The sequence below is a fragment of the Oryctolagus cuniculus genome, chromosome 1, assembly GCF_964237555.1.
Source record: "Oryctolagus cuniculus chromosome 1, mOryCun1.1, whole genome shotgun sequence".
Taxonomy (NCBI): domain Eukaryota; kingdom Metazoa; phylum Chordata; class Mammalia; order Lagomorpha; family Leporidae; genus Oryctolagus; species Oryctolagus cuniculus.
In genome coordinates, this window is record NC_091432.1 from 20,909,784 (window position 1) to 20,922,644 (window position 12,861).

General features: G+C 56.2%; 1 protein-coding gene across 4 annotated transcripts in view; it reads right to left on the reverse strand.

Moving 5' to 3' along the window:
• The window catches only part of TSPAN18 (tetraspanin 18), a 167,416-nt gene that overhangs the window by 80,869 nt on the left and 73,686 nt on the right, over nucleotides 1-12,861 (reverse strand). The window contains exon 1 of one of the 4 annotated variants that reach the window (XM_017346150.3): nucleotides 12,542-12,580. The exons of the other annotated variants lie outside the window; for them this stretch is intronic. The gene's annotated coding sequence lies outside the window, so the exon portion shown is untranslated. Of the gene's footprint in view, nucleotides 1-12,541; nucleotides 12,581-12,861 lie in introns of those variants that run through there. 4 annotated transcript variants of the gene reach the window in all.

Here is a 12,861-nt window from a genome sequence, read left to right on the forward strand (position 1 = left end):
GGTGGGCTGAGGCCTGGAGGGGCAGAGGCCTGGGGGGGGGGGGCGCAGGCCCGGTGTGGGGGGAGGTTCAGTGGGTGGAGGCATCCGCCTGTGGATGGGGCGAAGCAGAACTGGAACCACAGGAGGTCTCAGAGCAGTCAGCAGGTGCTTCGACACCAGTTAGGAGACCAAGAGCCAATGAGCCACCCTGGGCAAGGCTGCTGAGAGAGAGAGAGAGGAAGGGAGAGAAAGAGAGAGAGGGAGAGATGGGGGGGAGAGAGGGAGAGAGAAAGAAAATGCAGCAGTTTCCTTGTGCCACGAGGTGCCCATTCCCCTCCTGGATTTTCCCAGGGCCTGGCTGTACCCTGCCCGCCGCTTCCCTTGAGGGGCAGAGGTGCAGGTGGCCCCGTGCATCCTACAGTCCCCAGGAGCTCACGAAAGGCAAAATCTCAGAGCAAATGGACTCCTCTTTTTGCCAGACAAGCGATGCTGGGTGTGACTGTACCTGAACAAACCCCCAGAGCCCTTGTGGCAAACAAGCCACCCGCATAGGCCCTGGACTTTCCAGCAACACAGAGATTTTTGCTGTCACAATATTTACGATATTAGGGTTGGACAAACCGAAGACTGGTGTGCGAGACAGTCTGCGTATAGAGAAAAAGAGAGAGAGAAAGGGGGGGATGGTGGGAAAGAAAGCTTCCCAGCTCAAGAAAATGGAAAAAGCAGAGTGCATAACAGAGGGGAGAAAAGTCAATTAAATCATGATAATTACTTCCGCCGCCGTGCCCGCGAGCAGCATGAACCTCTATTAATTAGGAGTTGCGTGTTGACTGAGGCCGTTTGACTTCCACGGGGCTGCCAGTGTGCTCAGTAATAACCTTCTCCCGGAGAGTCAATGTGTGAAAATATTTTCACCCCGACAATTAATGGTTTTAAAGAACCCAACACACACATGAGCGTGCACACACACACACACACACAGCCAGGTTCTCTGCGTTCCTGTGACTGGCAGGAGACACAGCCATTGCTGCTGTCCCCAAAGCCCCCTCCCCAGCAGCCAGGGCGCCCCCAAGCCCAGGCCCCATCACTACCGGCTCCTGGAGTCACTTGTCTGGGAGCACATCCCCACCCGGAGTGGCCGAGGGTTGTTTTGTCCAGCCCCCTGCCTCAGACAGGCCCCGCCCAAACCACCCAGGAGAGGAGCCCTGAATGAAGATGACTTTGAAGGAAGAGTTCCGTTCCGGACCGGACTGCGGCACACCCACGTGTGGACACCAGGCCCATCCAGGGCGGAGAATCTGCGGAATGTTCCAGGGTGGGGACTCTTCTCTGCCAAGGGCTACTTCGATGTTGATGACATTCCCAGGCCACACACAACAAACAACTTAAAAATTAGCCTAGGGGAAGCCGCCACCCGTGATGTATCCCATATTACAAGTGCCAGTTCCTTTCCCGGCTGCCCCACTTCCCATCCCAGCTCCCTGCTAATGACCCGGGAAAGCAGCAAAAAATGGCCCAAGTGCTCGGGGCCCCTGCACCCTCATGGGAGACCCAGATGAAACTCCAGGCTCCTGGTTTCAGATTGGCTCAGCCCTGGCTGTTGCGGCTATTTGGGGAGTGAACCAGTGGATGGAAAAATCTCTCCCTCTCTTCTTCTCTCTCTAACTCTGGCTGATCCACGGCACATTCTCTCCTGTCCTGTCACTCCCTTGCAATTCTGGCTACAGAGTGCCGGCTGTGTGGGAGAAGCCCAGTAACTGACGGTCCACGCCCCGTCCTGCCCGCTGTGAGGATGCAGGCAGACAGAGGCTTCCGGGTCTCCCAGCCCTGGGGCACCAGGAGAGGAGCTGCAGGGAGGGCCATGGGGTCCGGTGGTCTGGTTTTTCGCAGCATGAAGTGGGTACTGGCCTCCCCGCTTACTTCTCAAAAGGAGAGAAGTGGGGAACCGGTCGCCGGCCCAGGCGCGGACCCTGCTAATGCTCTCTGCACTGCGGGGACTGGCCAGGAAATCCTGCAGGCCTCGGGGCCCCAGACTTGCTCTGGCTTCAGAGCCAGGGGCAGAGGAAGGCGAGGGTCACAGTCCCGGGAGGCTTTGTCCTGGAGGATGTATAGAAATAGCGTCCCCTGCCCAGGCGGGCTGCCACGGGAAAACGGCTTTCCTGCCATTCACCAACCACGCGGCACCAGCCAAGTTCAACAACAGGATTTGCCCGGGAAGCGCACCTGGCCCGCTGCAGAGGCTGCACATCCTGGCTCGGGGGCGAATGCTCCCTGTCCTCCTAACCTAAAAGGAACAGACACTAGCTATGGGTCTAAGAGCTACGGGCAGCCTCCTTGGCCCTGGCTGGGTGACCTTAGCTACGGGCCTCTCCTCTCTGGCCTTGACTTCCTACTGACAAAGCCGGAGTAAGCCGCAATTACCCCGAGGACCGCTGCCAGTTCATGGAAACCACACTGGGAGTGGTGCCCGGTCCTGGTGGCTCAGGGCTGAGAGCCAGAGCCGGTGGCCTGGCCCAGCCCTCAGCTCCAGGGGCCTCCCTCCCCCGACTGCGCGCTGTGCAAGGCCCCAAGGGAAGGCCCAGGAGGATGAGCTGCGGTCACGGTCAATGTCCCGCACCGCACCGTGGCGAGAGCCTGAGTGGCAGCTCCCGATAAAAGAATCACTTAGCGCGCCCCGTGGGCAGAGGGGCTGCCCACCCCGTTGATGTGGCCATGTGACCTGCTTTGACCAATGGGACGCCAGAGTAGAGGTCTGGCTGTGCCTGGTGCCGGGGGCTGGGGGCCCTCTTGCCCTGTGGTCTGTTGCTGTCAGAAGAATGTGTTTCCGTAGCCACTGCCCCTCTGGTCTGGGCCTCACGAGACAGACAGACAGACACACAGATAGACACACACAGCAGATCCCAGACCCTAGGCCACTGCAGCTCCAAGAAGGAAGAAAGCCACGTGGATCAGACCCAATCCTAAGCTACAGCTGGAGCCCGGAGCCCAACACCTGGGTCTGGGCCCACCTGGCCCTGGAACAGGAAAATCAGTGGTGCCTGAGGCCACTGAGCTTTGGAGTCTTGGGTGCATGGCAGGATTGTGGTGCTCACCCATGCAACTCCTGTTTCACCCTGAGAAAGAGGTGGGGCGGCTTGTGCAAGCTCATGACACCGGGAGACAAGGAAGCCAGGGCTGGGCCCCAGGACGGTGCCCGCAGAGGGGCGGGTGAGTGTGGTGTGGCCCAGTGCGGCTGCTGGCCTCTGCGCTCTCGGTTACCTTCCCAGAGCCAGCACAAGGTCACGTGGGCCCGTGTCCAGTCCTGGATGCAGCGACAGAGGTTTGAGGTAAAGGCAGAGCTGCACTCTGGCCTGCCCATCCCCACCCCGAGCCTGGATCCATGGGTCAAGGTGGAAGTCAGGGCTCAGAAGACCCCCAGCAGTAGCTGCCCCCATGGTGTAGGCAGGAGCCCATGTGGGCTTCATTGCACACTGGCCAAGCCCCTGGCAGGTGCTCCAGGGTAAGGCTTCTAGGAGCATCAGCCACCTGCCACTGAGCACTTCCCAGCCCCTGGGGCCTGAGACCTCCTTTTGGCCCCCACCCGCTTACTAAGCACCAGTACCACCTGCCACTCCGGACCCCGTGTCAGCTGCCCCACGCCGTGCCCACTTCCACCTCAAGGCCTTGGTGCTTGCTGCTCCCTAGGCCAGGAATGTCCTGCCAGCCCCCTGCGTGCACCGGTTCTTCCCTCGATTCAGGGCCTCTTCACCTAATCAGAGAGACTTGCCCAACCACCCCCACTGTTGACCTGCCTGGTCTTTTCACTCTGAAATCGCCTCATTGATTTGCTTTCTTTAGTTTTATCTGCCTGCCCTAGCAGATTGTAAACACCACGAGTCCCTGTTCATCATCTGTGTTCCTAGGTGGTTGACCTGTTGAAGTGGTTCAGTAAGGTGTGGATGAGTGAATGATGCGTGGATGGGTGGAAGGATGCGTGTGCACGTGGATGGATGCATGCTTGGATGGATGGATGCATGGACGAAGGGATGGATGAATGGATGAATGGATTCATGGATTCAAGGATGGATGGATGCATGCATGGGTGGATGGATTCATGGCTGGCTGGCTGGCTGATTGAAGGGTTCTAGGGCCAGCTCCCCAGGGGGTGCAGTCCTCCCTGATGGCATTTTCCTTTGAAGCCCAGAACTAACGGAGACAACGGTGCCTGGCACGGAACAGACTCAAGGTGTTGCTGAGTGAGCACACTGTCCTCACTGTCTTGTTTTCAGGGTCTCGGCTTGCACGTTGCAGAATGGGCCAGGACTATTGGACGCTCTTCAAAGCACGGAAGCACGGAGCTGGAATGCTCCGGCAGGGTCCCCACTGCCGCTCTGCTGCTGCCGTCTTCCCGTGAGCAAACCAAAGGGAGACTGTGGGTGAGCAGTGCCCTCCTTGTAAGGCGCGCTCCGAACTCTCCAGGGAGACCGTGGGTGTGCAGTGTCCTCCGTGTAAGGCGTGCTCCATCCTCTCCGCAGGGCCAGGGAGCGGATATTCTTGTCCCTGGGCATGCCGGTCAAAGGCGGATTTTGTTTTTTTGTTTTTGTTTTTTAACATCCTTCTTCGGCCGCAGGAAGGGATCGGCAACCAGCTGCACATGCCAATGCTGGCTTTTTTGAACAAAAATCGTTCTTTAAAGGAAGTGACGTCTCGAGCCTCCGCCCCGGTGGAGACGCCACACAAACAACGAGGCGTTTTCCACCCAACAGTGAAGAAGTAAACCACCCAAGGCCTCCTTTTTTTTGCTTTTGTCTGTTTTGTATTTTGGTTTCCTTTGGAAAAAACAGGCGGTTTCGCCGCTGTTTGCTGACCGCGTCGAAGCTCTGTCTCCACGCGTCCCATGCCCAGGGCCTCGGAGTCCTGGACTTTAAGTTTCAAAGCGCAGCCCCTGTGCAGCTCAGACTTTTCTCCAGGTCTGGGAATGCTTGGCTCCCCAGAATGTGCAGGACCCAGGTGGGCTCTGCTGGGCTCAGCTCAGCCCTCCGTGGAGGTCCGCCAGCGACCACTGCCCCCGGCACAGGCGCTCCTTCCCAGGCCTGAGCGCGCTGGGGGCTGCCCATCTTGCAGAGTGACGGCCTCTGGATGGCTTTTTCCTGCCATGCGTGCGGCTGGGACCTGGCACTGGTAGTGGGGGCGTGACCCCTGTGCTTAGCCGCATTCAGAGAGCCCGGATCTTACTCAAGGTCATACACCACAGCCAGTTCTTCAAGGTCTTTCTCCCAGAGCTCCTGCTGAGTGGAAATGTCAAGAGCCCTTTGGCAGCTGCTCCCAGACGGGAGGAAAAGCAAGCCTGCGTCCAGTTTACTCACACTGCGCTCACGCCTGCCGGGCGCTCAGCATGGCGGCTGCATTGTCCCAACCCCGAAGACTCAAATGCGGATCGGGATCTCGGCTTGCCACCATGGGAACTGAGGCCTAGAGATGCCCCGACTTGCCCGCAGTCACATAGCCAGCAATCAGCAGGGAAGGGGCACGCACAACCGTTCCCTTTGTCTGAGTCCCCACGGGTGCTCTGCATGGGGTCACCTGTCTAGGGAAAGCATGGCTAGTAGCCGTCTTGCGGGAGGAGAGAGCTCAGGGCTGCTCAGGTCAGGAGTGGACTGACAAGGCTGGTGACAATCCCAGCCACCTATGTGCCAGGAGGGGGAGGGATCCGGCACCAAGGACAGCCTATCCGGCTGTGTGGCACCGCAGGAAGGCGCCTCTGTAGCGGGAGCTACTGAGGGACAGGGCGGTGCCCCGTGGGTCAAGCATTGGCTTGTACACATGGAATATTAATTTCTGTCCAGAGCAAAACATGTCTGTGTGCATGTGTGTGTGCACAACTGTGTGTATAAGTGTGTGTACATATGTATATACAAGTCTGCATGTGTGTGCATACAAGTGTGTGTGTACAAGTGTCTGTGTGCATGCATATGTATACAAGCGTGAGTGCACAACTTTGTGAGCATACAAATGTCTGTGTGTATGTGTGTACGTGTGTGTGCACAACTGTGTATGCATGCGTGTACACAAGTGTGTGTACGTGTGTATACAAGTCTGTGTGTATGTGCATGCAAGTGTCTGTGCACAAGTGTCTGTGTGCATGCATGCGTGCATGTGTGTACAAATGTTGGTTTGCACAAGAGTATGTGTACAAGTGTCTGCATGTGCATGTACAAGAGTGTGTGCACAAGTGTCTGTGTGCATGCGTGTGTGTACAAGTGTGTGTGTGCACAAGTGTCTGTGTGCACGGATGCATTCAGACATCCCTGGGACCCTTGCTGTGTCCCAGCAACAGCAGCAGGGGCTGGGGGCTGCCCATGGCACCTCGTCCCTCCCTCAGGTGTCCCTTTGGCTGGGAATCCTCCGTGCTCTCCTTGGGCCCAGTGAACAGTCTCACGAAGCTGGCCTTGCCTTGGGGAGGCCTCGTGCCCTTCGGGGCTGCAGGTTGGCCACGGGGTGGGGGGACATCACTCCCATGCTGAGCTATCCAAATCCCACGGGTGTTCCCACCTGCCTCGTTGCCATGGGACTGGCCAGTTCCGCAGGGTACAGAAGCCCAAGGAACTCCTCTGCACACCAAAGACAGACCCAAACCTCAAGTCCAATCCTAACTCCTTATGTAGCAAGGCAGCCTGAGGTTTGACCCTGAACACGTGCCTGCTTCTGCCAGCCTGCACCCGCACACCCAGCAGGGCACCTCGGACCACGCTGCTCCCCTTGTCTGAGATGCCATTGCCTCTGCCCGCCCTGAGTCCTGCACGGGGAAGGCCAGCGGCCCCTCTCTGCCAGGTAAACTTCTTTTCAGCCTCCAGGAATGTGGGGTCCACCCCCCCATCCAAGGTGGCCGTCCCAGCCCTGTGTCCCAGAAGCACCCGGTACCCTTCTGAGACACTGTTTACATGACATCCTACTAGCAGGGGAGCCCATCAGTTTAGCCATGGCATCCAAAGTGGCCGGAGCATGAAGGAAGGAGGAATGGGACCCAGGAACGGCAACCACAGAACGGAACCCTGGGCCAGGCACTCTGCTGAGCACATCACAAGCTTAGGCATCAAGTCATGGTCATCATGGTCATTCTATTGGGGGAAGGTTATGTCATCTGTCCAAGGTCACAAGCCAGGAAGTGGCCAGGTTTGGATTCAAACCCAGGCCTGCATTGGATCTGCAAAGTACACGTTCTAACACCCTGCTGACGGCAATGGCCGGAGCTCGGAGGCTCACCTGGTGGAGACTTTCCAGGCCTGTTAGGGTTACTCAGAGTGGAATGGAAGAGGGAGCCATGGCGTGGAATGATAAGGAGGCTGAGGGACAGCTGTCACCCTAGGAGGCGGTCTGACCTTTATGCTGTTCTCCTGGGTCCCCCTACCACCACCAGCATTCTCCACACAGCACATCGAAACACGCTGTGACTGCCTCACTGACCGAAAGGTGCAGGGCCTGACCACACACTCAGAGCTGAAGGAAACACTTTTCCCAAAGCATCGAATGGGGTGGGCATTTGGCACGGTGGTTAAATCGCTGCTCGAGATAACCCCCATCCCATATCGGTTTGAGTCCCAGCTCCTCCACTTCCGATCCGGCTCCCTGCTAATGTGCACTACAGGAGAAGCAGGTGATGGCTCAGGTCCTTAGGACCCTGCATGGGAGACCCAGATGGAGCTCCTGGCTCCTGGCTTAGCCTGGCCCAGCCCTGGCTGTTGTGGGCATTTGGGGAGTGAACCAGCAGATGGAAGGTGTCTCTGTATCTGTCTCCCTATCTTTCAAATACAATGAAAATAAATAAAACTTTAAAAAAGAAACTAAAACTGTAAAACGTGGTACCTGGCATCAAGGATTAAGCACTAGAAGATGCACTGCGCTTCAGCTGCACGGCGCATCATGGAGACGACTTCACCCATGACTGCGCTGGGAAAGAAAGCCCAAACCTCAGAGGAGGTTCACACACACCCTCCAGGTGCCGCCTCCCAGCTGCACAGCAAGCAGCGGAAAGGCTGGGATGAGTGTCACAAGGCATATGCGTGTGCATGTGTGCACGCACACAGGTACACATGGCTGTTAAAAAACTCCTGTTGCTGGGGCCAGGGCTGTGGCATAGCGGGTAAAGCCACTGCCTGCAGTGCTGGCATCCCATATGGGTGCCGGTTCAAGTCCCAGCTGCTCTGCTTCCAATCCAGTTCTCTGCTATGGCCTGGGAAAGCAGGGGAAGATGGCCCAAGTGCTTGGACCCCTGCACCCACATGGGTGACCAGGAGAAGCTTCTGGCTTCTGGCTTTGGATTGGCACAACTCAGGCCATTGCAGCCAACTGGGGAGTGAACCAGCAGATGGAAGACCTCTCTCTCTCTCTCTCTCTCTCTCTCTCTCTCTCTCTCTCTCTGCCTCTCTGTAACTTCCAAATAAATAAATCTTAAAAAAAAAAAAAAAGGAACTGAAATCTGGTGATCAAACACAGCAGGATGGCTCACAATCACCAACCAATGCACATATCCCAAGTTCCATCAGCAGATGAGTGAATGAACCAATCATGCGGTATCCACACACTGGGATATTATTCCGTCCGAAAAAGGAAGGAAGTTTGAAACTGAAATTGTACAACATTATGCAAGAAACCAGCTGCCCAAGGCTATGAAATGTAAGAGTACAAGTGTGGGGAAGATCCCGGACAGGGGATGCCACAGAGCTGGGAGGCAAACTCGTGACTGTCCCAGGCTGGGGGCACTGGGGAGTGGGGACAGGGTGCCGGGAATGCCTCGGAACCTGACAGAGGTGGGAGCTGCCCAACCCCGAGAGCGCACTCAACGCCGCTGAATTGTTCACTTTCTTTCTTCTTCTTCTTTTTTTAAAGATTTATTTATTTTATTATTTGGAAAAGCAGAGCTACAGAGAGGCAGAGGCAGAGAGAAAGAGAGAGAGATTTTCCATGTACCGGTTCATTCCCCAGATGGCTGCAAAGGCCGGAGCTGTGCCCATCCAAAGTCAGGAGCTTCTTCTGTGTCTCCCACATGGGTGCAGGGGCCCAAGGACTCGGGCCATCTTCCACTGCTTTCCCAGGCCATAGCAGAGACCTGGATCGGAAGTGGAGCAGTCAGAACTTGAACCAGAGCCCATATGGGATGCTGGCGCTGTAGGAGGCAGCTTTACCCTCTACGCCACCGCACCAGCTCCAAATTGTTCACTTTCAAATGCTTAACTGATGTTATGGGAACTTCACTTTATTAAATTATGTTTAGAGAATCAGACAAAAAATAGTCAGCCAGCAACGTGGCTCATTGGGCTAAGACGCTGCTTGTGATGCCGGCAACCCATATGAGCGCCAGGCTCGAGTCCCCACTGCTCTGCTTCTGATCCAGCTCCGTGCCTATGTGCCTGGGACAGCAGTGCAGTGGGCCAAGTGCTTGGGCCCCTGCAGCCACATGAGAGAGCCAGACGAAATTTCAGGCTCCTGGATTCGGCCTGGCCCAGCCCCAACCACTCTGGCTAGTGGATGGAAGATCTCTTTCTCTCTCTGCCTCTTCCTCTCTGTCACGCTACTTTCAAAATCAATCAATCAATCTTTGAAAAGAATTAAGGAAAACCTGCGTCCCCCCAAGGACACGAAGGCGACGGGGTGTCGCATCAGAAGCCTGAGCCTGCTCTTCCTCCGCCCCCCTCTAAGCCCGTGACCGAAGCCCAGCTCATTCGTGGACTCAGCCTCACCAGGCTGTGTGAGGATCCGGCTGGGACAGTGACCTTGCAAATGTAAGATGTGCTCGGCTATCGCTTCTTGAGGTCTGTGGCCAAGCACAATGCTTTTCACTGTGCAACTCACTTCATCCCCGCAACAAACCCATTGTACAGAAGACACACTGAGGTCGAAAGAAAATCAGTGGTAGATCCAGGATTGCAGCACAGGCTGCTGTGGACCACGCTGCCACGCAGCCTCCCGGTGATGTGGTCACCGCCACTGGGCAGAAGAGGAAGTGCCCATCTGGACATAACCAAGCCCTCCAGCTTCGGGGGCCGGCCTCTGCTCACCACTCACACTCAGCATCAAGCAAGTCGCTGGCATCCTGCCCGAGTCTGCAGACTCACGCCTCTCAGCTTCTCCCATGGCTTCTTCCTGATTTCCTGGCACCGACTGATGTGCACTTCCCCGAAAGGGAAGTTCAAGATCAAGTCCTTTTGTTACCAGGGCATTCTTGAGCAGTTGCCACGTGCCAAGTGCCACGCTGGGTCCCGAGGGTGCAGGACTGAGCGAGCTCCTGGCCTCTGCTTCAGAGGACACGCAGTGGACATGAAGGGGACAACCAACAAGTACGCCCTGCTCCGTCCCTGTCCCCCAGCATCATCGGGTCTGTGACGGACACCCGCACAGCGCGTGCTGGGCGCGTGGAACGGGGCCTCCGGGGGAACGCGGGCTGAGAAAATGTTCTAATCCCGCAGCCTGGTTCTAACCCTGCTTTTGAAGCAGAGGAGCCATGTGGCCATGGGTAGTCCCTGCCCTCTCTGCTCCTTCTCACGGGGTGATGCTGAGGGTTAAATAGCTCCAGCCAAGGGAGGGACTTAGAACAAAGCCTCACAGCTGATTGCTACCCGATGGGCCCTGCTCTTGTCTCAGAGCAGGTGTAGGCCTAGGTAGAAGGTACCACGTGAAGTTCAAGAAGGACCCCCGTTTCTGCTGTGATGAACTGAGATGCACCGGGTTAAGCCACTGCCCGGGAAGCCGGCGTCGTGTATCTGGTTTGAGTCTGGCTCCTCTGCTTCCGATTCTGCTTCCTGCGAATGCACACTCCAGGAGGCAGCAGATGACGGCTTAAGTAGGTGGGTCCCTGCCGTCCCCACGCGAGACCAGGACTGAGCTCATAACTCCAGGAGTTAACCAATGAGTGGAAGGGCTCTCTCTCTTTGTCTCTCTGTCTCTCCCTTTCTCTGCTGTTCTGCCTTTCAACTAAATACAAATAAATTCAAAACACACACACACACACACAAAGAACCCTTGCTGAACCATACAGATCCAAATGCCGTACTAATGCAGGCCTCTTTCAAGTTCAAGTCCTGTGACTTGAGCATCACAGGAATGAGGGCAGGCAGGAGCCATCACAGACCAGCCCAGGGAGACCCAGGGCCGCCCAGCCCGAGTGCTGGGGAGCAGAGAATAGCAATTCTGAAGCAACACTAAGTTCTGCCCTCCTCCCTGTGTAGCTGCCAGACCCCAGGGAGTCATTTCATGGTCAAATTGCTTTTTAATCCCCTGAGATCACAACTCCCTCCCCAGCACCTCCCCACTCTCCTCTCCCGACCGCTGCCCTCTCCAGGGGATGTGTTCGGACAGCTCACCCGCACACTACAGAGATACGCGCCAGCCACATGCATGGCAGGTGAGGGACAGAAATGCAGGTGCAATGCACGCAATGCGCGCAATCGCCTAGGGGCTGCCCCACCCCCGGGGGAGCTGTTCTGAGACCCAGGATTCTGTACTCAGTTCCCGCCCCCTTTCCCAGGTTGGCTCATTGCAGCCATTGCTCTCTGAATCAGGGTCAGAAACACCCACTCCCCGCAGGTGTTGGGTGCAGTGGTTAAAGCTGGCACTCAGCCTGCGTGCCCTAGCATGGTGCCTGGTTTGAGTCCTGGCTACCGCGCTTTCAATCCAGCTTCCTGCAGTGCTGGCATCCCATACAGACACTGGTTCAAGTTCCGGCTGCTCCACTTCTGATCCAGCTCCCTGTTAATTTTCCTGGGAGCAGCAGAAGATGGCCCACATGCTTCGGTCCCCAGACCTACATGGAGGCCTGGAAGAAGCTCCTAGCTCCTGGCTTTGGTCTGGCCCACCCCTAGCTATTGCCAACCACTATTTGGGAAGTGGACTAGTGGATGGAAGAGTTCTCTGTCTGTCTCTCCCTGTCTCTGTAACTCTACCTTTCAAATAAAGTGATTCTTTTTTTTTTTTTTAAAAAGCACAAAGCAAGGCAAAGCTCCTGGCCTGGGTGAGTGGCTTCTGTCAGTCCCCGGGGACTGGTGGAGCCTCTGATCTCACAGCCACATCCCACCCAGATCAGCGCTCTCTCCTGCATAGCACCCCACAGAGAAGAGCTCACTCAGGGGCTCACCCCATTTCACAGATGGAAACACTGAGGTTACTAGTCAGTGGAACAGAGATCAGAGATTCCAATCCAGGGAGGAAGGCCCGGCTACCCAATCCACTCACCCAGATTGGAGTCATCCTGTTGCTACCTGGTGTGTACAGCAGGCAGCCCACGGCATTCTCCAGTCACTCACTTGACCCTAACCTTGGCCCACCTGTGTACTCTTTACTCTATGTCTTCCAAATGACTTAAAACCAACTCATTTCTTAAACGTAACCTGATCTTCCATGCAGGAAAGCATGGATTTGGTGAGCGGCATATCATATAACCAAGTGCTCATTCAGATAACCACACACCCGGCCAAATAAACATGCCCCGGTTCACGCGAGTCCCACTTAAGCCTGGCTGGCAGACCGCACGCCGCTCATGGCTGATGTGCTCCCCCCTCCCCCACGCTAGAGAGGTGTGGAAGGCACCTACCACACCAAGGTCCTCGTGGCTTAGATCTGCCCAAGTCTCCTCAGATCACCCAGCCAACGTTCCAACAACTGAACGAGACAATCCTGAGTCACAGAGCACTCTTTCATCTCTTAACACATGCTGGACCGAATTTTCCAGCAGAACAAGTGACAAGGAAAGTGTAGCTTTCACCACAGTCTTTAGCAGTCCACACAAGTTCAAGGTTGTCTGCGGTGGACATCCCAGGGGTTGTCCCAGAGGGGCTGCATTTCCTAGAAAGAGCCCCTGCTCTTGGAAACACCCTTCCAGGCTAACAGCCATTCGGCCAAGTTCAGCGGACG